Source organism: Felis catus, chromosome B3 (assembly GCF_018350175.1).
Source record: "Felis catus isolate Fca126 chromosome B3, F.catus_Fca126_mat1.0, whole genome shotgun sequence".
NCBI classification, from domain to species: domain Eukaryota; kingdom Metazoa; phylum Chordata; class Mammalia; order Carnivora; family Felidae; genus Felis; species Felis catus.
Window position 1 is genome coordinate 144489812 of NC_058373.1, and position 25665 is coordinate 144515476.

The 25665-nt window shown below is 43.2% G+C and overlaps 1 protein-coding gene across 10 annotated transcripts in view; it reads left to right on the plus strand.

The window, feature by feature from the left end:
- TRAF3 (TNF receptor associated factor 3) overlaps window positions 1-25665 on the plus strand; it is a 129689-nt gene that overhangs the window by 55771 nt on the left and 48253 nt on the right. For 8 of the 10 annotated variants that reach the window (XM_045060565.1, XM_045060563.1, XM_023256082.2 and 5 more), the window contains one exon: window positions 17580-17704. The exons of 1 other annotated variant lie outside the window; for it this stretch is intronic. The gene's annotated coding sequence lies outside the window, so the exon portion shown is untranslated. Of the gene's footprint in view, window positions 1-15785; window positions 16239-17579; window positions 17705-25665 lie in introns of those variants that run through there. One more of the 10 variants, XM_045060566.1, reaches the window with a different exon arrangement.

Consider the following 25665-nt stretch of genomic DNA (forward strand, 5'->3'; position numbering starts at 1 on the left):
GGTTCCCCAGAATCTCCAGAAGACAACTGTTGCCTGCTGAGGGGCCCTGGGGTGCAAGAGCGTAGCACAGAGTTGCCCTACGAGGCTCGCATTCTGTCATTTCTACTTGGTCACCACATGCCTCGGGCACCATATGCCTCAGGCACCTGTCGGTCGTGGTGGGGGCCATGCTGGCCCAGGGCTGCTGTGAGGGTCAGGCGGGCTCCAGAACATGGCCTTGCCGAGGACACACCAGTGCCGGCCGAGGGACGTGTGCCATTTTGAGGATGCTTTCCCCTCGTCCCTCCCTGTTCCCAGCACATCCTTCAGCTCCTAGTAAGTATTCCTTCCTCATAAAACTTGTCCCGCATCCCAGACCAGCTCCGGTTCTGCCTCCCTTGTGTGCCGGCCCTCTCCCTCATACGGGTCCTCGTGCTTGGAATGACTGGTCCTCTAGCCGTCTCGCCCCCTCGGGTGCCTGTGACCTTACCCATGCCCTTTCACACACAGCATGTGGCCGGTTGATGCTCACTAAATGTATTGAATGAATGGATGAAAATTAAAGGTCACTTAGTAATCATGCTACTATTTTAAGTCTCTTTTTTCTGAATTTGGTTGTATGGTTAATGGTTTAGTATTTCAAGCGCTCTGATCACGTAATGGTTTTTACTGTACTGTGAAGGTAGCTGGGTGTTCAAGGTGATGGCTGCCCACAGAGCAACTAGAAGTGCTTCCTGTACTTGCGTTTTCTGGAAGGAAAGTCATGGTTCATTCCCAGTAGCTCTTTAGTCGGGGTTTTGAAGCTGCTGTTCAGCGGCACATGTGCGGGATTCGCACAGGGAGCACTTCCGCGTTAAAGACGGTGTCATCATGCACATCTCATTAATTTCAGTATTCTTACCCAGCACAGTGAATTGTCAAAACCGTCCTCCAGTAAAAACCACAAACCAGTAAGCCTTTAGGAAATAGGTTGAAAATCTAGAAATGCCCCCCCCCCCCCGCCGGTGTTCACAACATTTTTTTAAAGATCCTTATAAAATCTTTGTGATTCAAAAGGCAGCTTCCTGTGCCAGGGGAGTCTCTCTCCGCGCTCTTGCTTCTGAGGTTTGTAGCTTTCAGAAAGACTGCAATGCAGCGGTTACCAAAGTCTCTGTTCATATGGAAACAACTGGTGGTGAGGTCTTTTGCTCCCTTTCTCGAAGCCGCCGACTACGACCTGCAGTCTGAAGGAGGAGACAACGAAGGCAGTCCTCCCTTGGACTTAGCTGTTTAGGGATAGAGCGGAAGTGATTTTTGTGAACGCTGTGGCTTAGCACAGGCATGCCCTGCAGCAGCTCTCTTAAGTTCCTGGTGCAGTGGGCTTCCTGGGATGTGAGAGTCAGGATGCCTTTGCAGTTTGTGCATGCTAATTTTATTTTCTCCTCTGTGTTCAGATGGTGGATTATGAGAAGGTAAGGACTTTAAAAATCATGCATAATATGTATTTTAAATGTTTAGGACTATCCCTAGAGAAGGTGAAGAATTATGATTGAGTAGATCTCTTCTGAACCAAAGAAACAAAACTTTGATTTCTTACTAAAGGACAGTTTGAACGTTTGAACAGTTTTCTTATTTAGTGTTGACAGATGCCATCTAAATAAATTATTAAAGATGTTCTTTAAAGAGATCTGCTTGTTCTTTGACTCACTAAACACGGTTGAGTTCCAGAGATGTAGACACGGATAGAATGGATTTGCTTCTATAACTTAAGCAATGACAGTATCATTCATCTGGCATGGAACATTTTGTTTCACAAAATCTCAGCCATATGGCAGTGGATGAGGAAATCTAATTTCCTTAGTTCTTACTTGCCTTCAGATGCGCGTTTTCGGATGTGCGGAGCTGTGTGCTTATCCCGGGGTGAGGCGGATGCTACCTCTAGCTGCTCCTCTTTGTTTATCTAAGAGGGAGGCTGAGAGTCAGAACTCAGGTTTATTTATTTGTCTATGAATTGGCGGCCCCCAAACTGTGTTAAATGTGTTATGGGTGGTAATTTATACGTCCAATGCCAAGAAATACAATGTCAGGGTTACCATGGCAACTGCATGCATTCTGAAAAGCTTATGAATGGGTACTGAACCTTCTGGCGTTTTAAGTGAGATGTTCCAGCTGAGAGCCTGCATTCATGATTAGTGTAAATAAATTCAGCTGTCCGTGTGTATCACATCCTTTTTCTTCGTTTACCAGAGTTGTCTGTTCAGCTCGGTCCTTCCTCTGGTCACGTCTGCCATGGTCTCTGGGTTCTTGGCACCAGACTATGGTTAAGAGATGGTTTTCAGCTCCAGGCTGGGGAGCAAGCCTGTGTGTGTAGTGTCCCAACACCTCAGTCTGTGGGTGGTGTAGAATGGGCTGGCACGTCTGCGCCTCCTGAGGGCTGGAAATCCTTGACATCCTCAAGGCGTAGCTGCAACCCCGTGTGCTGGTGTGGTTCTGGCAGAGCTTTCTGTCCGTGTGAAGAGCTTCTTTCCAGTAACACCCCAGGGCTCTCAGAGAGCCTGACTTCCAGAGAGGCAGCCCTGCCTCATTTATATTTCTGGGATATCACGATGCTTGGTTTTGGAGAGGGAGGCCCAAGTTAGAAAGACCGGTGTTCAAAATGCCAAGCCTGTGAAACTAATACACGAAGGCCCATTATCTTCATTACTAAAGGATTGTTTGCTGTTTATGTGAAATATATGTAGCATAGTTGCTTTGAAAACTAGCTCCCCTTAAGAATTTAAACCGTATTGATACCTTGATTGCGTGGGACTGGAATACCTGTTTGCTAATATTTTGAAAAAGGCCCCCGGGCAGCTTGCCTAGGAGGTCTGAGGCATTGGCTCCTAAGAGAGGGCCCTGCCAGGCCCCGGGAGAACATTTCACCCTTGTGTAGATTCCATTCTCTTGATTGATGATCATTCAGATCATACAGCTTAAATTTTGAACCTGAAGGTAGAGTTAGCTTCTCAGACTCACCTCCGTGGGCATTTTGTGGTAGCTCACCTCCAGGCCTTAGTTGAGAATCCTCATCCAGTTCAGTCCCTTTATTTTACAGATGAGAAAACTGCCACTTGGTTACGGCTCTGCAGCCGTAGGTCAGAACCAGACCTAGCATTGGAAACCCGGCTCCTGGCTCTCTGTTTTCCTAAGGATCGCTTTCCTGACAGAAGAGTTTTGCTCTCAGTAACTGTGTTTTGCTTTTCTTTTTGTTAAAAAAAAAAAAAAAAAAAAAGGCCTATCGTAATAACAGGAATAGAGCTCTCTAATTTATAAAAGTTCCTGCTTTCCCTTTCTTCTTTATCCCGCCATTTATTGAACTGCTCAGCATGCTGGAGACTTGAGGGGCGCTTCCTCCGCCCCTCAGGCCGCAGGCTGTGATGAGAGATGTTGGCCTGTGTGCCGGAGCGCTTAGCCTGAGTGTCTGCAGCTACCCTTCTGCCAACCTGTGGTATTTTCCAGAGAGGCTAGGGGCCCAGTGGTCACCTATTAAATCAAGGTCACAATACTGTGTTTACTAAAGGCAAAACAACATAGCAATATTAGGTGCAGCTTACAAGTTACACCTTACTTACTATAATAGTGAGAGGTTCAGCTTATTAGGCTTCTCATGCTCAGGTTACCAGGTAGCTAGGGCATTCTCCCAGGACTCAGCGCCTGTGCCCCCTGCGCCCCCCCCCCAACCCCCCCCCCCCCCCCGATACTGAGCTCGGTGAGGGTAGGAATCACATTTCTCACTGTTGGGTCTCAGGCCCAGTACATAATAGAAACACAATTAACTGTCTGAATAACTCTGGAGCCCCCGAAAAGTGGTAGGGCTGTTGCAGATTTGGGCACAGTGGGCAAAGATGACGGAGAAGGAGTTAGATGAGGTACAGGTCCAGCAGCATCTGGGGCCTGTGGCTCAGTAGGCCCGCGGTAGGATACGGGACAGTCTGCATCGGTGAGAAGAGATGGAAAACATAATGTTTACAAGTTTCTCTTTGGTGATCTGTAAAGAACTCCAGGACAAGTGTGTTGTTACCCATAGGTGAGAGAGAATGAAATTACCTCTCTTTTGAGAGAACTGCATCAAGAGAGTCTTAGATGTAACCTTTCAGGTGGAGAAAGATTTCTGCTTTCCTTGATAAGAGGAATCCTCTAACCCAGATGCCCTGCCTAAGAGTCTGACTTCTTCAGGTCTCTAAAGAAAGTGCCCTAGCAGACAGCGTGGTGTTGAGTTCCCTAGGCAGTTGCGACGTGGTAGAACCCAGAGGGACGGCCAGCACACTCTGACTGCTCACCACCATTTCAGTCCAGGTACAGGAGGATACGCTCACTTATGGTAAGAGAATCAGGCACTGGTATTAGAAACCTGCGATAAACTAAAAATGAATTCAACGGTATAATTTAAGTTGTTCTTTGACTTAGAAGAATAAAAATTATTTTAATTTGGGGGCGCCTGGGTGGCTCAGTCGGTTAAGTGTCCGACTTTGGCTGAGGTCATGATCTCACGGTTCGTGAGTTTGAGCCCCACATCGGGCTCTGTGCTGACAGCTTGGAGCCTGGAGCCTGCTTCGGATTCTGTGTCTCCCACTCTCTCTGCCCCTCCCACTTGTGTGTGTGCTCTCCAAAATAAATAAATAAATAAATAAATAAATAAATAAATAAATAAATAAGCAAGCTTAAAAAATGACACATTTTCACACTTAGATAAACCCTGCATGTGTTACAAAATGGCATTTCACAGGCAGATTCATTAATTAGGATTATTTTGCAAGGGTCTTCAGACCCTCAGATTAGAATGAGCACCCCTTTCGTGTGCTTCCTTGGCAGCTGGTGCTCAGCTATCAGACAGCTATTTAAGAAGGGAACTCGTATTTTCTGAGTCACTCCCCTATTGCATTGAAACCGTCTCTGATACAGCAGTAGAGTTGAAACAGTCTGCAAAGATGGATAGAGCTCAGGATGGAGCTCATGAGGAAATGTCTTTCCCGTGTTCTAGATTACTGAAGATACAAAGCGTGAAATGCTGAAACCTCCAGACATAATCGTGTTCATTCCGTCCTCATCCCCAGCCCCCCCAGCCCTGCATCAATGAAACTCAGTCCCAGGGCATGGAGGGAGGGTCCCAGCCCAGGTGGGGGAGCTCCTGGCCAGCTCTGCCTTCTTCCTCCAACCCCAGCCTTGGGTCTATGGCCCAGAACGTAGGGTTTTTGTCAGCTTAGAGCCTTAACTCACAACCCACAGTTCCTAGCACATTGTTTCCCTTTTTATTCTGCCTTGGAGTTAGAAAATGTCCAGTAGTGCTGGATGGTTTTATCATTTATTATTATTACGACTTGCAGCTACAAATCTTGTAAAACAAATTCATGTCCTACACTCAGATTTTGCTCCTCTAAAAATTGTTTGTAACATTAATTTAGAAGAAGGCTTCTGAGTTGCTCAGAAACAGTTCTGTACCCCCTTTAATAAAGCTATTTTTGAAATGTAATTTAACACCTGCAAATAAATTGCTTGAAGGTTTAGTTCATTGCTTGGAAAAGAAGTGTGAGAAGAAAAGTATTTTTTTTTAACATTTTCTGAGCTGTGGCCAGCAACCCATTCATTCAGTTAATATTTATCATCCATTAATATTTATCAATATAACATATGGTTATATTTATCACATATATATTTATACCCTTGCATTTGGTATATATTAGTGTGTGTGCGTGCGCTAACACCAACCAGAAGTACAGCAAGAAGATTGGTGCCCTTGAATTACAAGATTATTTTTTCCCTGTGTAGCCTGTAAGACGAGGATATTGAATTGATATTCGATACTGAGCCACTTCTTAAACACTTGATTTCCTTATTGTATTTATTTATGTTTATATTTTTAAAATCTGAGAACTACAGAAATAGTTCATTTCTACTGATCCTTCAGATCATGGCTTAAATGTCCTCTCCCCAAGGAGGCCTTCCCTATACCTACTTAAATGGGTGTCACTGGTGTGTTCACCAGGAGCCTCCTTGGTAGTCTTCATGTCACACGCGTGCACACACACACACACACACACATACACACATTTACTTGTGCTGTGTCCTCTTCCCCATAGACCGTCTTCAGGGTCCCCGTCTTTCTTGTCTCCTCCTCCCTGTACTGTGCTGGCCATCCTAGGTGGCTCTGATGCTCTGTGTCCTTCACAGGACCGTCTTGGAAGTTTTCAAGTGTTTACTGACTCAACCAAGAAATCTTTTTTCCATTACTAACTTACTGTCTTTTCAAATTATTGAATACTTGTGTTTTCCCACTCCACCAAGGAGCCGGAAACAACCAAGAATAGTGACTCTTTATGTCCTGAATGGCCCTTTCCTCTCTTGATCTCCATGTTAGTTTTCTTGTAAGTGAACGAATACATTGTGAGGGTAGCAGCTTTTAATGCATCCTTTGAATTCAGGTAATTTTGAGGTAATTTTGAGAAACTAGTAAAGCCGGCCCCAGTGCTTTTGATATTTTAATTTATAGAATGCTCTTTTGTCTTCCTCATGACACTGCCAGATTGGAGAAGGGTGCTGTCATTCAAAGCTATTTATTGGAGGGGCGCCTGGGTGGCTCAGTCGGTTAAGCGTCCGACTTCGGTTCAGGTCATGATCTTGCGGTTTGTGAGTTCAAGCCCCGCGTCGGGCTGTGCTGACAGCTCAGAGCCTGGAGCCTGCTTCAGATTCTGTGTTTCCTTCTCTCTCTGCCCCTCCCCTGCTCATGCTCTGTCTCTCTCTGTCTCAAAAATAAATAAAACATTAAAAAAATTAAAAAAAAACTATTTATTGGACAGTTGTGAGAGTGGAAACAGGGAACTGGCATCAGACAAGCTTTGGTCCCAACTGCTGGGCCAGGTGGGACCTCGCCAGGGGCTGTGTGCAAGGCGTGGCATGGCTGGGTGCTACCTACAAATTAAGATTTCTTTTTATATTATTTCAGTAGAAAATTTTATTAATGTGGACTTTTCTTTTTGTATAAAAAGTGTTGACACCAGAATATTTTCGGTTCCAAATGTTGATTAATTTAGGGGGAAACCGAAGAGATTTGATGTCGCATAACAAATCTCTATTTAAATTCAGTAAATTGAAGTGAATCACAACTATATTAAGCAAAAGCAAACATTGCAGAATAGGGTTTATTTGAAAGACGGTTCAGATGAAAATTTCAGGGTGACCTGGAAAGATGTCATGCTTCTGTACCACCTTAAGTTAAAACAATGTGATCATTTGGATGTCATGTAGGAGACTTGGTACTGGTGGGTCCGGCAATTCTGGCAGTGGTGGGGGTCACATTTGATTAGGAAGTTGATTTATTCTGGAGGGTTTACATAGCGTGAGAATATTAGATTCAGAAAGATCCTAGGAATATTATATTAGATATTTAAAATTTTCAACATGACTATCTGTAAAAATATATGTGACGTTTCGTGTTTTAGGACTAAAGTAGGCATGCGGTGGTAATGTATATTTGATCATGAGTTCAGGTGAGTAAGACTTCAGAGACACCCAACCAACCCAAACTCACCGCTGCATTATAGCTCCAGACATGGTTTTGTTTCACACAAGAGTAGTTTTAACTGTTACCCAGTGGCATGGGATAGTCATTTCACTGTTAACTAGCTCTTTTCCTTCTTGTTCAGATCCATTTGGGTAATGCTTTTCTTTCTTTCTTTTTTAAAAAATGTTTGTTTATTTACTTATTTATTTTGAGAGAGAGAGAGAGAGAGAGAGAGAGCAAGCAGGGGAGGGGCAGAAGGAGAGGGAGAAAGAATCGCAAGCCGGCTGTATGCACAGAGCCCGATGTGGGGTTTGATCTTATGAACTGTGAGATCATGACCTGAGGGGAAATCAAGAGTCAGATGCTTAACCAGGTGCCCCTGGATATTGCTTTTCAAAAGTAAGCTAAATAATTCTAGTCAGTTCTCGTATTAAAGTAGCTAGAAAGCAAGCAAATAGTTGTAGTTAAATGATGTGAGAAGTTTACTTTAGCCTAGCCAATATCTCAGTGTCTTCTTGAAATCAGAAATGGCCTTAGTTCAGCTAAAGACGTTATTTTTGGTGCATCTGGTCACGAATGTCCTGTGTTAGTCTTAAGGGAATAAATAAATTCTGGGGATGTCAGTGCTGAAATTCAAAATGCTGAAAAGAGATGCTTGGTTTTAAAAAGGGACAAATGCATTCGTTAGGCATTATTGACATTTTGGGAATTTTGAGGCATGTATTTTACTTGTTGCTCAGCAATTAGATGATCACCTAGGATTTGAATGTATAGTTGTCTGAGGGGTCGAGAATGCTGGTCAAGTTACCAAGGAGAGACCACTGGTCTTTGAGACCAGTTTCAGTCCTGCTGACTCTGACTCCTCTGGGCAAGTTGGAGAGATTTGGAGCATCGGATAACCTTTTGAAGATAATTTGAGAGGTGCATACGGCAAATCCACTTTTACAGTGTAAATCTTGACTGATTCTTACATCATGAGTCAGTGGGCATGCCTTTGTTGAGGTAGTCACTTTCTGATAATAGACATAGATGTTAGGAAGAGGCAGACCACTTTGTCACTTGCTGATGTGTAATGTTGGGAAATTGCTGAATCTTTGTGTTTCAGTTTCCTCATATCTATAATGGAGGGGGAAATGGAGAAGAATATTTAGACTTGTGAGGAATAAATGTATAATTACAGGAATAATTGAATAATAACTACTAATATGTATTGAATGTTTACTGTGTGGTAGATCCTTTCTAAGTGCTGAAGATACAAACCCAAAGAAGACACATACCCAAAGAAAACATTTCTATCTTCAGAAAGCTGACAGTCAGGTGGGAGAGAGAGAAGGAAGCAAAGCCAGTGTAGGCTTGTGTTATGATGGGTGTCCTTACAGTATAGACCAGGGCTTGAGGAAGGTCACTTTCACTGGGAAGGGAAGGTACTTGGAAAGATGCTTAGAGAAGTTTAACTCCCTAGAAAGCCGGTGCCTGCTGAGTGTGCCTAGCATCTTGCTAGCTGCTGGGGGTGGAGGGAGGCTACAGATCTAAATTTAGCATGATCTCTGCCCTCAAGTTTCGTGACCAAACTGTGAGTTGAGTGTAAACGATAGGTGTCAAGACACGTGAATGGAGTCTTGAGGATGAAGTGTCTGGCAGGACATGAAGGGAGAGAGAGGGAAGGAGCCAAGGCACAGGAGAAAGTGGACCAGGGGCGTGGTGTGCAAGTCCGCCCTTGCGATGCAGAGGCAGGGTCTTAGCCAGGGAGGGCAGGCACGCCTGCGGAGCAAGGCTGGGCGGCCCGCCCGGCTCACACCCAAGGCCAGGTCAGAAGGAGCAGGTGGAAGAGGGAATTTTGGGGTGGGGAGGATGCTTTCATGAACTTGAATGGTATCTGATTGTTAAATTAACTCATTTCATGAGTTTTGACTATTTCTTCATAAAAATTACAACTTTTAATTTCATAGTCTTTGTTTCTCCACTAAACTTAATACCATAAAATTTTTGATTAAGGAAAAAGCTTTTTTTTTTTTTTTTTTTGGTCATTACATTTGAAAACATTTTTCTGCACCTGTGCTTTTATTTATTTTTTAAATTTTTTTAATGTTTATTTTTGAGAGAGAGAGAGAGTGCCTGAGCATGAGCGGGGGAGGGAGGGAGGGAGGGAGGGAGGGGGAGAGAGAGAGAGAGAGAGAGAGAGAGAGAGAGAGAGAGAAAGAGAGAGAGAATCGGAAGCAGGCCCCAGGCTGCAAGCTGTCAGCACAGAGCCCGACTGGGGGCTGGAACTCAACAGCTGTGAGATCATGACCTGAGCCGAAGTCGGACGCTTAACCGACTGAGCCACCCAAGTGCCCCTGCACCTGTGCTTTTAGAAAGGGAAATAAACGCTGTAGAGAATATGTAGAAGTTGGCTTACGGTGGAGGTTCTTTTATTCTTGCGATGGTGAGACTACTTCCACTTGTGCTTGCCTAGCGCTTTCCTGCCACATTCACTAGAGAGGAGCACCAGCAGGGTGGTGACCCTGCAGAATCTGGAATGAAGTTTGTTGCTTGATTTGCTTTTAATTGAACTGATGTGTTGAGAGCCTTGGCACCTACCTTCCCCAGTTAGTAAATGGACGTGGTAGCAGTTGCTGCTGGTGGGTGGTTTTGGTCTACCCCATAATGTAAATGTATCTCCCCAACATTACATAATCAAAGTTGTAATATCTTTGTGTGCATGTATTAATTTAGTAATAATAGGAAAGTTTTCACATTCTTGTAGTATTTCCCTGTCTCCAGAGTGTCTATGTGTGGGACTATGTACGTATGAGACTCTTAGTTGCAAATAGAAGTAATTTGAGCATAATGTTTCATATTGAAGTGTTTTCTGTTTTAAGATCTTTCTGAGAAAGAAAGCATTTACTTTTCCGGTTCTGATAAATCCTTGTAGTTATAATGTATGAGTGTGATGTGCTTAGTAAGAAAGTTATTCCGGAGTCTTCCCTTTCTGCTGTGGCAGAGTAATAGGGACCAGGTTTACTGTCCACCAGGACCTGGTACAGAATTGACACCAGAAAGCTCAATAATTGCGATTAATAAATATTTTAGGGGCACCTGGATGGCTCAGTCAGTGGGGCGTGTGACTCTTGATCTTGGGGTTGTGAGTTTGAGCCCCACTTTGGTTGGAGAGATTACTTAAAAATAAAACCTTTAAGAAAATAAACAGTGTATTACAGTACTTTTAGAAAATCAAATTTGGTGCAAATAGATCAGTAATGAAAAAATCAAAATTTAAATATAGATAGGATCAGAATTAATGATTGTTCCTTTTGCCTCAGCTCAGATATGGCTCAGTTCAGCACTGCTCCTGGTACTATCTTTAAAATTTCACTATGTTCTTCTTGTAGATTTTTTTTATTAACTTTGGTTTTTACCTCTAATACTGAATTTTTTGGTACTCCTTTAAAATTTACTTGAGTCATGTGCCTTATTCTCCTCATCCTTGTCCCAAACCTGACTCTTTTCCTTAAACAACTTGAAAACCAGACAAAACATAAGAAATAACAGTTTCAGATATTGGCCAGCAGACAGGTTAGGACTGTATTCCCTAAAATAAGGGAAATGAGCCCTATGATTATTCCAGCTTACTCTCTAGAGCAGGGCCCATGAAATTTTTCTGTAAAGGGCCAGACAGTAAATATCTTAGGCTTTTCAGACCATATGGTCTCTGTCAGAGTTACACACTCAACTCTGTGTCTGCTTTCATACTAAGTATGTGAATGGATGGGTATGGATGGGTTCCAATAAAACTTTATTTATAAAAACTAGTAGTAGGTTAGATTTGACCGCCAGGCAAATCCTGGTCTAGAGAGTGTTTCCACACTGCAGGGTAGGAGAGAGAAGCCAGAACCCACTAGCTTTACTGAAGTGACAAACACCCAGCATTTGGGAGAACAAAGCAGCTAGAGTTGGGGGGCAAAGTATATAGGAGAGGAAGGGAGCTACTTAGAGAATCCAGAGATCCGCAGAAGGACCCCCTTGAGACTCTGGTTGAGTACTGACCAGCACATACACGAGAGGAAACACAAAGCCAGGAAAAGAACCACCAGAAAGGAATAGACTGAACAATTTGTGGATATCCCACAGGGCTGAGACAGTTTGTGTTCCCACCACCTAGAGTAGTATCAGATCCTTGTAAGGCTTGTTTTTTAATCTTTGTGAGGGTGGGTTCGGAGCAGCTTTTCCATTGAGGGGATCGGGTAGACTTCCCTCCCCTCACTAGTGGGGCTGGATTAGCTCTAGACCATAAAGGCCATTGTAGACCTGCCCTAAATGGTTCCAAGTAACGTTTCTCAGAACAAAGCCCTGCTGTATTGAAAAGGACTTAATAGGGGTGCCTGGGTGGCTCATTCATTTGAACGTCTGACTCTTGATTTCATCTTGGGTCCTGATCACAGGGCTGTGGGATTGAGCCCTGCATTGGGCTCCCACCCTGGGCATGGGGCCTGCTTACGATTCTCAGGGCACCTGGGTGGCTGCCAGTTGAGCATCTGACTCTTGATTTTGGCTTGGGTTGTAGTCTCATGGTTGGAGATGGAGCCCCACATCGGGCTCCCTGCTAAGCTGAGATCGTGCTTGGGATTCTCTCTCTCGGTCTTTTCCTCTGCTTGTGCTCTCTCTGTGTCTGTCTGTCTCTCTCTCTCTCTCTGTCTCTCTCAAAAAAAAAAAAATTCTCTCTCTCCCTCTGCCCTTCCCCCTGCTCATGTTCTTTCTCTCTCTAAATATATATATAATAAAATCTTGGAGCACCTGGGTGACTCAGTTGATTAAGCATCCAACTCTTGATCTCAGCTAAGGTCTTGATCTCAGGATTGTGAATTCAAGCCTCATGTTGGGCCCCATACTGGGTGTGGAGCCTACTTTAAAAGAAAAAGAAAGGGTGTAGTAAATTCTAGCTCCCAATAGTGTAAAAAAAATTTGGGTGTCCAACATATAATAAAAATTACCAGGCAGGGTGCCTGGGTGGCTCAGTCCCTTAAGCATTGGACTTTGGCTCAGGTCATGATCTTGTGGTTCGTGAGTTCGAGCCCCGCATTGGGCTCTGTGCTGACAGCTCAGAGCCTGGAGCCTGCTTCGGATTCTGACCCCCTCTTTCTTTCTGCCCCTCCCCTGCTTATGCTCTCTTTCAAAAATAAATTTAAAAAACATTAAAAAAAATTTAAAAACCTTAAAAAATATTATCAGGCATACAGAGAAGCAAGAAAATATGGTATTAACCAGGAAAAAAAATCAGTCAGTAGAAACAGACCCCAAAATAACAGATGATGGAATTTGCAGACAAGGACATTAAAATAACTGTTACACGTAAGTCACACATATCCAAAAATGTAGAGGAAAATGAGTGAAATGAAAGATATGAAAAGAAAGACTGAAATAAAACTTCCAGATGAAAAATACTGTATCTGAAATGAAAAATGCAGTAGAGAGATTAATAGCAGGTTGGCACTACAGAAAAGGTCATTGAACTTCAAGACTTAGCAATAGAAACAGTCCAAAATACAGCAAAAAGAATAGAGAAGACTGAAGAGAATAACAGAGCATTTAGGGACCTGTGAGACAAAACCACCTGCTCCAAGATATGTGTAATTGGGGTTCCAGGAGAGGAGGGAATGGAAACAACACTTGAAGGAATAATGGCTGAAAAAAAATTAAAAATTTGATGAAAACTATAAACCACAAAGCTCAAAAATCCCAAATAGAGTACACAAAACCATACCAACATACTGCAACATCCAATTCCTGAAAAACCAGTGATAAAGAAAAAAAAAAGCCCAAAACTTAAAAAGCGGTGAGAAGAAAAGACATTACAGAGGAACAAAGATAGAAATGGCAGCTGGCTTCTGGTCCGATTTGTGCTGGCCAAAAGACAACAGAATGACATGTTTAAAGTACCAAAGAAAAACCTGTTAGTTTAGAATTCTGTGCCCAGAGAAAATATCTTCTAGAAATAAAAGTGAAATCAAAATTTCTAGGCCAAGAAAAGCTGACAGATTTTATTGCCAGCAGAACTGCATGCACTACAAGAAAAAAATTCTTTTAATGTTTGTTTGTTTTTGAGAAAGGGAGCGCAAGTGGGGAAGGGGCAGAGAGAAAGGGGACAGAGGATCTGAAGCAGGCTCTGTGCTCGCAGCAGTGAGTCAGATGCGGGGCTTCAACTCCCTGACTGTGAGATCATGACTGAGCCAAAGTCTGTGCTCAACCCACTGAGCTCCCCAGGCGTGCCTACGCTTCAAGAAAATTTTTAAGGAAGTTCAGGTAGAAGGAAATGATACCAGATGGAAATTTTTACACAGAGGAATGAAAAGAACCAGAAACGGTCAATAGGTGGATAAATATTCTCATTTCTAATTGCTTTTTTTTTTTTTTTTTTGGCTATTTTGGAGCTCCTGGTGGCTCACTCAGTTAAGCATTCAACTCTTCATTTCAGCACAGGTCATGATCTCACAGTTTCGAGTGTTCGAGCCCCACATCGGGCTCTGTGCGGGTGCCAAGCCTGCTTGGGATTCTTCCTCTCCCTACTCCTCCCCTGCTTTCTCTGTCTCTCTCAAAATAAATAAACAGACTTTCAAAATAATAATAAGAAAATAAAAATAGGCTATTTAAAGCAAAAATAACAGTGTAATGTGGGACTTCTCATACTTGCAGAGGTAAATAAATGAAAACTGCACAAAAGACGGGAGGGGAGAAACAGAAATATGGTGCTACTATATGCTTAAAGTGGTATAATAGTATTTGCAGGTAAACTGTAGTAAGTCAAAGGTGACTGTCGTATCCAGGATAATCTGTCATCAGTGGGAATGAAAGAAAATATTAATGCCAATATCAGGGATGTAAAAGAGGGTATCACTACAGATCCTACAGACGTTGAAAGGGTAAGAAGGGTAAAATTGTGAATCATTTTATGCCAATAAATTTGACAAAATGAAAACATTCCTTGAAAAACACAAACTACCAAAGCTCACTCGAAGAAATATATAACCTTCATAACCGGTTGTATTTATTAAGAAATTGAATTTGTAATTAAACTCCTTACCTCAAAGAACACCCCAGACCCAAATGACTTCACTGGTGAATTGTATTAAACACTTATAGAAAAAGGAATACTAATCAGACAAAAACTTTTTTAGAAAATTGAGGAGGAGGAAATGCTTCCTATCTCATTTTATGAGGCCAGCACTGCTCTGAAAGCAAAACTAGGCAAAGACATTGTAATAAAGGAAAACCACCAAGTGTATTTGTTGTACACGCGTGTCTCCCATGAACTTTAGCAAATATAATCCATGTAGAAACATAAAAAGGATATTACATAACAATCAAATAAGGTTTATCTCAGAGTGAAAAATTGGTTTAACACTGGAAAATCAATCAGTGTAATCCACATCATAATAGATCAAAAAAAGGAAAATGAAAGTGAAGCACAGAGATAGAAGTGTGGGGAACGCAAAGGAAGGCAGGAGACTCGGAGGAGGTAGTGAAGTCTGACGTACGCGTAATTGGGTTCTGGGAGTAGAGGACATGGGTGGTGCAGAGCAGTGTTTGAGAAGAAAATGGTTGACAGTTTTCCAGGAAGTTGAAACAATCCAAACCGTAGTTTTAAGATGTTCAACAAATGACTGGCAGGATACCCTAAGTAAAAAGAAATCCACAGCCGAACACAGGGTAGTGGAGCACATGATTGCCTACCGAGGCACAACAGGCCGCTTCCCAACACCGGCAGTGAAAGCCAAAAAGCACTAGGAGTAATACCTTCACTACACAACAGGAAAGGATTCTCCATCTAACAAAAATGAATGTTACCTAAAATGTTAACAATGACAAAAATATGTGCACATATGTAAACACAGCGGTAGGACATACGTTGGCAGTGTGATGAATGGAGTTAGTATTTTAAATTCCTTGCTGTCCAAGAGAAGGGGAGAGATACCGCAGTGGCCTTTAAGAGCCTGCACATCACATTGTATTTCTAAAGTAATCATAAGAAGAATAAAAACCAGACATGTGACTTCTAGATTACTAGGGAGCAGAGATTGGAATGGTAACAATCCAAAAGAAGGCAAATAGAAAAGCCTCTGGTAGGTTGGGTTGGGATTAAAAAAGGAAAGAAAGCCCCAGGTACAATGGTAGAATTAAATCTACCTAGGTGTATGTAATGGCTTCCAATGCAAATAGAGTAAATTTTCCATTTAGAAGACGAAGATACCAAGATTTTTTTTTTTTAAATAAGGTGTTTAAAAAATCCAACTATATACTGTTTACAAGACATTCATCTATAAGGATTAAGAAATGTTGAAAGTAAAATGATGAAAAAAATAAACTATGCAAACACCAAAAATAAGATCGTATAGTGTCAGACAAAATATACTTTAAGGCAAAGAGCAGGACTAGAGTGTTACTAGAGTGTCATTAACAAGTGTCATTTCACATTAAACAGTGGGCAACTCTGATTCCTGTAACAAAATAAGTAGCTTATTACAAACAAGTCTGTTTCTTGCTCACACAAGATGTCTTGGTTGGCAGATTGCTTTCCACATGTTCAGGTACTTTGGGGAAGAGAGAATCTCTTTGAGTTCCAGAAGAGGAAGAAAAGACTTCATTAATTTTGACTCTGTATGTTCACAGGGATGAACCAACTCTACCCAGGGACTGGGATGCTCAACTGGCACACGTCCCCCTATGCCTGGGGGTTGGAGTCAGTGTCTCTGGAAGTTGGTGGACTGAGGTTAGGGAGTTAATTAAACCTGATGAGAAATCATAGCGCAGTAACCATTGGAAAAATGAACAGATACTTGGTTGCAAAGTTAAATTTGCATTGCTGCAGTTGTCAGATGTAAAATTTCATGAATTTATTCAAAATAATTATTGTTTTATGTAACAAAGAATTCTTAGGATACCACTACACAGCCATTCAGTTAGCAAGAATTAAAAAGTCTGACCAGTCTTGTTGAAGAAGTTAAGCACCAGAAACTCTCTCATACCCTTCTGGTGGGAGTGTAAATTGTTGCAACTGCTTTGGGAAATAGTTTGGCTTTATTTAGCAAAGTTGAATAGATACTTAGTGGATAACCTAGTAGTCACATTTCTAGGTGTGTACACTAGAGAAATACATGCTCATGTGCGTAATTAAGATAGCTGCACCAGAAAGATCTTTGTAGTGTATCTTTTTTTTTTTAGTTTTTTAAAAATTTATTTATTTATTTATTTATTTATTTATTTATTTATTTATTTATTTATTTATTATGAGAGAGTGTGAGTGGGGGAGAGGCAGAGAGAGACTCCCAAGCAGGCTCCGTGCTGTCAGCTCAGAACCTGACAAGAGGCTCAAACCCAGGAGATCATGAGCTGAATCTAAAACCAAGAGTTGGACGCTTAGCCAGCTGAGCCACCCAGGGGCCCCAGATCTCAGTGGTGTGTCTTTGCTCCAAAGCAGAAACTATTCAGGGGACAGGGGAATGGATAAATAAATTACGGTCTATTTACGCAGTGGAATACTACGTGGCAATGAAAGTAAATGGCGGGTGGAGCAGAAAAAACAAAGAGCAAGACAAAGGAAGACGCGCATAGGATTCTGTTCTTATAAAATTCAGAAGTTGGCAAAAGAGCTGTATCAGAGCCACATACCTAGGGGATAAATGTAAAGTAGGGAATGGTAACCATAAAAGTTAGGGTAGCTGCTCATAGTAGGAGGAAAGGGCTTGGGGTCAGAGAGAGGCGCCCTGCCTTTTCTGGGATTTCAGCAGTGTTCTATTTCTTGGCCGGGGTGGTAGTTGAACTAGCGTTTGTTTATGTGCTGAACATGCGTGTTTCCTGTGCTTTTTTATGTGTAATACTCCATGATAAAAGTTATGTTAAAAATAGTCCGAAGACATCCTGACTTTGTCATTTGTGTCCAACTCAAAAAACGTAGCGAATCCAAAGTACAGTTTATATAGAGTGGTTAAAATGTTTTATTTGAACTTCTTTCTTGATCATTTTTTTTAATTTACATTTTTGAAATTCTAGTTTTAAAAGTTTCAAAAATGTTCCCGGTGTGAGATGACCGAGTATTATTCTTACTCCTCAGGTAAGAGACTCCACTACATTCTGTGAAGAAGGATAAGACTGACACCGCTTTGCTTCTTTCTCTGTTGAAATCTCTTCCTCCCTGATCGAGCTTTGGTGTATCTTCTTACAGCATATGACACACGGGTATGTCACTGGATGATTTTACTTTATATAGATTTCTTTTTGCAGCTGGAACTTGTTTGCTTTTCAGAAAAATAAAGTCATTAAACAACATCCGGAATGTACTCATTTTTGGCTTTAGTAATTTCACTTTGTAACAGATGTATTTGAGTACCTTCTGCACGTGTACCGCATTTTGGTGTCAGACCTTCATTTTATTTTTCATTTTTTTTAAACCAGCGTTAAACTTCGAGAGTAATCGACGTCACCTTTCATGAGCCAGTAATGATACATGTGTTTGATGCCAAGGGTAATTGTAGGAATTTCTGCCTCATAGGCCTACCCTCTGAAAGCTTGGGGCCACCCTTCCCTAGCAGGACCCCACTGCAGTGAAGGTGCTGGTGGCCGCGGGTGGAGGCTTGCTTCAGCTGAGGATTGCATCTTTTTTTTTTTTTTAAAGATTTTATTTTTAAGTAATCTCTGCACCTAAGGTGGGGCTTGAACTCAACCCCAAGATCAAGAATCACCTGCTCTTCTGACTGAGCCAGCCAGGTGCTCTGGGATTGCATCTTCTGGTGCATGAACTGTTTGCTCCCTAACTCTCTTTCTCTGGGAGTTTGAAAGGAAACAAAATACCCTGTTTTAATCTCTAATTTGTGATTGAGTGGCACATTATACTTGAAATTAAGAACTCTTTACTATGTTAGAACAGTAAAATGAGTATAAAATGGGTTTGAAATGCTTACATCCATAGTGAGATTTAATATATAGCTATTTTTGATAAATTCTCAAGTATTAAGAAAAGTGCAGTTTTAAAAATTATTCATAATACCAGGACCATTCAGTTTTCCCTGGTTGTGTCAGTGTTTTTAGTTTGTTTGAAGCAGGGCTCGCACAACGGCAGCTAGCTGATAATGTCCCTTCGGCCTGTTTTCATCCTGTGACTGCCCCTCCCTGTCCCTTTTCTTCCTCATGTGTTCTTGGGTGGCTGGTTGTGGTCAGGTTTCCCTGTGTTGAATTTTGCCCTTGGCACCGAACGTGTTCTTCTGCCGTCTGCATCTCCTGTGGGGTGGTGATAGATCCGGCCGGTTGACCACCTTCTGGCCTGGCCTTTGAGCACAAGGCCCTGCTGAGGCCGTGGTGTGTGCCCTCACCAGGAGGCACGCGTCTTCGTGGCTCCGGGCCTGTGCTGCTCGGTGCCTGGACTTAGTCCTCGCAGGTTGTGAAATGACATGACTCGTTTGTTCTGCCTTGAGTAGCTGAAATATGTCGGTAGATGGAAACTGCCCTTCGTTCAGTATTTGGTCACCCTAAGGGGTAGTTCAGATAGGAAGAAGATACGTTCTCTTTCTCTGTGCTCAATAATGAGATGGTTCTGTAGCCACTCCCAAAGTGACAGGTGACTGTTTCAAGTAGTGTTACCAACTTGTGAACTTAAACACACGTGGTACGTTTCAGTCCCTCGCAGTTAGGATTCTTACAGTTGCCAATCCTGAGCCACTTGTGGCTGGTGGAGCCTCTTTAGTGGGCTCCTTTGTCCTTTGACGTGACCTGCACTCTTCCCTTCCTTGCTTTCTGGTACCGTGAGGTGTTCCAGATTTGTTCTAAACTTCTTTGCCCCAGGCCTGGCGTTGGCTCTTCTCCGAGCAGCTCTGGTTCCCTTTTGTAGAAAATGGTGTCTTGAGACCACAATCTGGGCACCGGGGACACGCACTGCTAGGCCTTTTGGGTGGACAGACAGGCAAATACGCTTTTTAAGGGAAAACATCAGCAGTTCACACTGATGTTTATTTCAAATTGACTATTGCTTGGTTTTTACTTCGTTGGTTTATATTGGTATCGCTTTTCTCTAATGCTGCAAACCTTGGTTCCCAGCAATGTTAGCATCATTATATATTTGTTTTATCCTATAAAGTATATGTGGTAGTTTTAAAATAACAATACCAACATATTACCAACGTGATTACTGAAAACAGTTTGGGATTTTCTTGTTCTTAGAGTTCTTTTTTGTCCTTAGAGTATGTATCCCTAGGGATGTTTTCCTAATTAAGTTTTAAAGTCACCTGAGCCAGTCCCCCAATGTGCCAGCCACCTGGTTGCCAGTTATACTCATTTTTTATTTTAATTTTAAGGAATAGCTTCTTTTAAAATTTTGTCGAAGGTTTAGAAAACATTTTCGTCTTTCCAAATCAAAATTAAATATTTTCAGAAATCAAGCTTCTGTTGCTGATGTTTGTGCACTGTTTCTTTTTTCCTCCGTTGGTAACATACCTATTTTTATTTTTTAATTTTTTTATTTTATTTTTTTAACGTTTATTTATTATTGAGAGAGAGAGATACACACACAGAGCATGAGCAGGAGAGGGGCAGAGAGAGGGGAAGACACAGAATCCGAAGCAGGCTCCAGGCTCCAGGCTCCAAGCTGTCAGCACAGAGCCTGACGCGGGGCTTGAACTCACAGACCGCGAGATTATGACCCGAGCCGAAGTCGGACGCTCAACCACCTGAGCCACCCAGGCGCCCCAACATACCTATTTTTAATGTAAGTGTGTGTGTGCACACAGCCCTCTTTCTTAGACACTGGCAACATACAACTTTTCTCCATCTTGTTTCCTGTTTTTTTTTTTTTTTTTAAACTTAACAGCCTGTCGTGAGGCTCACGCCGTAGCAGTGTATAGGGATCCGCCTCACTCTCTTTTGTGCAGCAGCATAGTATTCCCTCATGTTCAGTGTATTATAGAAAAAATCTAATTTTTAAAAATATGTTGGCTTTCTTCTGTGTATACATGTCATCAATTTTGCTCTTTATCCAATTGCCGATTTCTTGGTGATTTGGGGACCTCGCAAGCACGTTGCTTTTCAGTGCCTGATTTTCCTTACATGTAAAAATATGTGAGGTTTGGACTAGAAACTCAAGATGGGTTATTTTAGCTGGAAGACCGCAGATAAATAAACCGAATCTGAGAGCATCTCCCTAGCAACAGAACATATACCCTGGTCCTGGCTGGCCCAGGTGGTGGAGCACGAGACTCAGATCTCGGGGTTGTGGGTTTGAGCCCACACTGGGTGTGGAGATTAGGTAAAAAAATAGAATCTTAAAAAAAAAAAAAAAAAGAATGCCTTTCCTGTATTCACAGAGGTGGTGGTGACGGGGAGTCAGATCAGGAGTGCTGAAACCAGTAAGTGGATGTCGGAATCAGGGAGGTGAGCACAGTTCCACCGGGGCAGCCGGCTCGGTGGTGGCGGCACACTCCTCGGGGTGGGACAGGCTGCAGTGTCGCAGGCAGAGATGTGTCAAACAGGAACGGAAGGGCCGGGAGTGACAAGTTCCATGCTGGCTGCGTGGATGACGAGGGGCCTGGGTAACGTGACAAGCAGCGGGAGGTGGTCTGGGAGCTCAGAAAGCGTGGTGCTGTGGTGCCCAGGGGGAGGCTCCTTGGCGCACATCTGCTGGGTGAGGCCTGCGTGGGGGTGCCGTGGCCCGGCGTGGGGGTGTGCGGGAGAGAAGACGGTCCACATCAGCACTGCGCGGCTCCCACCTTTACACCACAGGTGAAGGTGGTGGGGGGTGCGCCAGAGGGGTTGGGAAGGGGCACTGAGATCAGAGCCAGTGCTTTTGAAATCTCATGCTTTATTGTGAAAGTTGATTTAAATACCCTAATCCACTCCGTGTGGCCACGTCTTCTGTTTTTCACTCATATTTCCAAGTGAAGTCGATGCTCCAGGAGGACAGATCTTCTCACACACACACAGCTGCTTCTGCCTCCAGTCCAAGCACGGCCTCCGGGCAGCATCCACCTGGATGTGGCTCTTTGTGGCTTGTCTGTTGAGTGGACTGAGCCCTCAGCCTGTCTCTCTCCTTCTGTCCAGATGGCAGGACTCTGGCCCTGGTCCAGGAGAGACACAGCATCTTTACACCGTCAGGGTTGAATGAGCGCTTTAAAGAAAAATCCCTAAATCAAGGGATGTTGGCAGTGCCGGGCCTCAGATAGCTATTGTTTTCCTAAAGGATTTAAGACCAAGTTTTATGCTGTGGGTTAATCAGGTTCTTCTCCAGCTGTGAGCCCGTGGCTGGCTGGCTGTCCAGTCCACGTCGCCCCACCCCCTCTGTTTCTGTCTCCTAAGTGGGGCTTTTACGTACGTGATTACGACCTGCGCGTTTGTCTGGATGAGAACCTAGTCTCCCCTGGTCTTTGCTTTGCCGGTGTGTCAGCCACAGGCCCTCTCCCTGCTGTAGAGCATCTGGTATCAGGTGTCATGACAAAAGTCCCTGCTGAAATGTTCGCATAAACATGGATTATTGGAAGCCTTTTTTTTTTTTTTTTTTAATCAACAGGGCACACCTGTCTATTTCTGGTTTTCTCTCTTCTCTCTGTATTGGCATTGCTTAGATGATACTCTTAATTTCCCTGCTGGGCTTGATGCTGAGCTCATTTGCCTCCATCTATGTTGTGTTTAGTACTTTCTTGCTGGCAGGGGCCATTTTCTTTGTTTATCTGATGCTTCCCTTTTTTGGTTTTCCCCGGGCTTTCCAGTTCTTGGAACACCCTTTTGTCAGCAGATGTGCTTTGGTTTCCAGTTTCCGACCTCCAAGTAAGATGTAGCTCAGCTGAAATCACAAGTAGGGAGCATAAGTCATTAGAGTATGGAGGCATAGAGGAAAGGCAGAGGGATCCAGTCCAGCTCCGGCTGCATTTCGAAGTGTGGCTATGCCTCAGCTGTGAGAGAGGGGCTTCCTGAGTAGCTGGCCAGAAACTAAAACTTTATGAAGTGATTTTCTCAAATACAGGTTCTTGCATTTAGGTAACAGTTTGGCCCCCGAATAGGATACATTCCTGCCGACACACGTAGCAGACCGTAAATAATGTGATAGTAGAGCAGTGGTTCTGCTCAGAGGACCCTGCGGAGTGGGAACTCTAGAACCAAGAACGCCAGGCGCTGTGGCAGGCCCTGGTCCCTGGCCCGGCCCGGGCTGCCACCCCCGAGGTTGCTGCCTCCCGGTGGTTTCTGTCTAGGCCCCTCTGCAGCTCCCCAGAGCGCACAGACCCCCTCTGGCGCCATCTCTTAGTCACCTAACTCCCTTCCTGATGGTTTCCATTGCACTCTCTTTGCTTTGTGTGTATCTGTCATTACTGTTCAGCACATACTCTTTATGTGCGTGGAAGCAAACATCCTCTTCCCACACTTGAGGCTAAAAAGATGAGGTGTTGGCAGTGGTCCCAAGGTTTGCCTCACTTGCTTGGTGCGGAGCGCTGACCAGAGGCACGTGTGTCCACTCTGGGTGTTGTAACCTCCGAGCTGCTTCCCCACATTGGACTGTTGAATGTCAGTCCACAAGTGCCCAAGAGTTGTCTCCTCCACCACCTCTGGGTTTGTGTGTGTGTGTGTGTGTGTGTTTAATTAGAGAGCAAGTGCATACACAGAGGGGAGGGGCAGAGAGAAAGAGAGACAGAGAGAGGGAGAGAGGGAGAGTCCCAAGTGGGCTCCACACTCAGCGAGGAGTGGGATCACGCTGGGATCCCGTGGGATCCTGGGATCACGACCTGAGCCAAAATCAAGAGTTGGACACTCAACCGACTGAGCCACCCCGGCACCCCACCTCAAGCACCTCTTTAATGTATTTGACTTGAGTGTACATTGTTTTTGTCGGAGGTTTCCACACTTACACATTTTGGAAGGTTCCAAAGATGTGACTGGACTAACGTTGCCACTTCTGGTGCTCTGCCTACATGTGAAGCACATGGTGGGATTCTTGGCCCATCTATAGCTTGGTGCGGATGCCCAGGTGTAGTTGCAGGTCAGAAATTGCCATCATGGGTAGAAAAAGTTAGCATTTTAACTTCAAATGTCTGTAGGAACTTTCTTTTACAATGGTTTTTAGTTTGAGGGCCTTTCAACATGGTGTGAGCCTTTGTAGCCATACTTGTAGTAGATACTGTTCCGGTCTGGGATCAGAAATGGCCGACTCCAGGGGAGGCCCGTTTACCACGCACGCTGGCACTCGGTATGGTACGCGTCCACGTTGGCAGTTGTCCGCTGGCCACTTACTTCTTATTTCACTGTATTTATTTGAAATATTATTCACTCAAGTTAGTTTTTCAGTGCCTTCTATATCCTTACTCTTCTTACCTTTTAATTTTTTTATTAAGATACATATAATGATATGAAATTCTTTGGATCTAAATATGGACAGAATTGTATTATGCCAGGTTCAGATGTGTTAGCCATTTTTTAATGATGCTACTGCTATTGTTTTTCTGTTGCAGTTGTTGAGAGTGCTTATTATATTCTAGTACGTTACACTTTTTAATCAAAAAATTCAGCATTTAAACCATTTAAAGTACAGTTCAGTGGTTTTTAATATATTCACAATGTTATAAACTATTACCACTATCTAATTCCAGAATATTTTCATTCATCCCCAAAAGAAACTCCTAGTGTAACCACTAAGAAGTTTCTGTCCAGGAGCACCTGGGTGGCTCAGTCAGTTAAGCATCCAACTTCGGCTCAGGTCATGATCTCACGGCGTATGAGTTCAAGCCCCGTGTTGGGCTCTGTGCTGACAGCTCAGAGCCTGGAACCTGCTTCGGATTCTATGTCTCCCTCTCTCTCTGCCCCTCCCCCACTCATGCTCTGTTTCTCTCTCTCTCTCTCTCTCTCTCTCTCTCTCTCCCTCTCTCTCTTTCTCTCTCTCTCTCTCTCTCTCAGAAATAAACATTAAGAAAAATACCTTAAAAAAAAAAAAAAAAAGAAGCTAATGTCCATTATTCTCCCTTTGCCCCAGCCCCTGGTAATCACTAATTTCCTTTGCCTATTCTGGACATTTCATATAAATGGAATCATAAGGTATGTGGCCTTTTGTTTCTGATTTCTGTTATATAGCACAGTGTTTTCAGGATTCACTCATATTGTAGCATATATCCGTATATCACTCCTTTTTATGATGAAATAATAGTACATATATGGATATACCACATTTTGTTTAGCTGATCTCTTGCTGGGCACCTTGGGCTATTAATACTTTTTGTCTATTATGAATTTTGCTCCTTTGAGCATATGTTTACAAGTCTTTGTGTAAACATCTGTTTTCAATTCTCTTGGTTATATACATCGGAGAACATCTGGGTCATATGGGAACTGTTAACTTTATGAGCAACTGACTGTTTGGTTGGTACAGTGACAGTGCCATATTACGTTCCTTCCAGCAGTGTATGAGGGTTCCAGTTTCCTCATATCCTCACCAACACTTGGAATTTTCCATTATCTTTTATTATAGCCATCCTAGTGGCTGTGTCTCATGATGGTTAGTTTTTTTTGAACATTAAGTTAAAAAAAATTTTTTTAATGCTTATTTATTATTTTTGAGAGACAGAGACAGAGGGTGAGCAGGGGAGCAGCAGAGAGAGAGGGAGACACAGAATCCGAAGCAGGCCTCAGGCTCCGAGCTGTCAGCACAGAGCCTGACGTGGGGCTCGAACCCATGAACTGGGAGATCATGACCTGAGCCAAAATCAAGAATTGGACGCTCGGCCCACTGAACGACCCAGGCACCCCAAAGTTAGGCATTTTAAAGTGAGCAATTCAGTGCTGCTTAGTACATCCACAGTGTTGTGTGTCCACAACCTGTACATGGTTCCAAGCATTTTCATTCCCTAAAAGGAAACCCCATACCCATTAAGCAGGTAGAGTCCTCATTACTCTTCCCCAACCCCTGCCAATGACCAGTCTGCTCTGTGTCTGCGTGGACTCATCTATTCTATATATTCCCTATAAATGGTATCATACACTATGTGCTCTTTTGTTTTGACGTCTCTCACTGAGCGTAATGTTTTCCAGATTCATCCATGTTTTAGCCTGTACCATTGCTTCATTTCTTTTTATGGCTAAACAGTACTCCATTGTGTGAAGATACCACATGTTGTTTATCCATTCATCTGTTGATGGACATCTTGGTTGTTTCCACCTTTTGGACATTGGGAATAGTG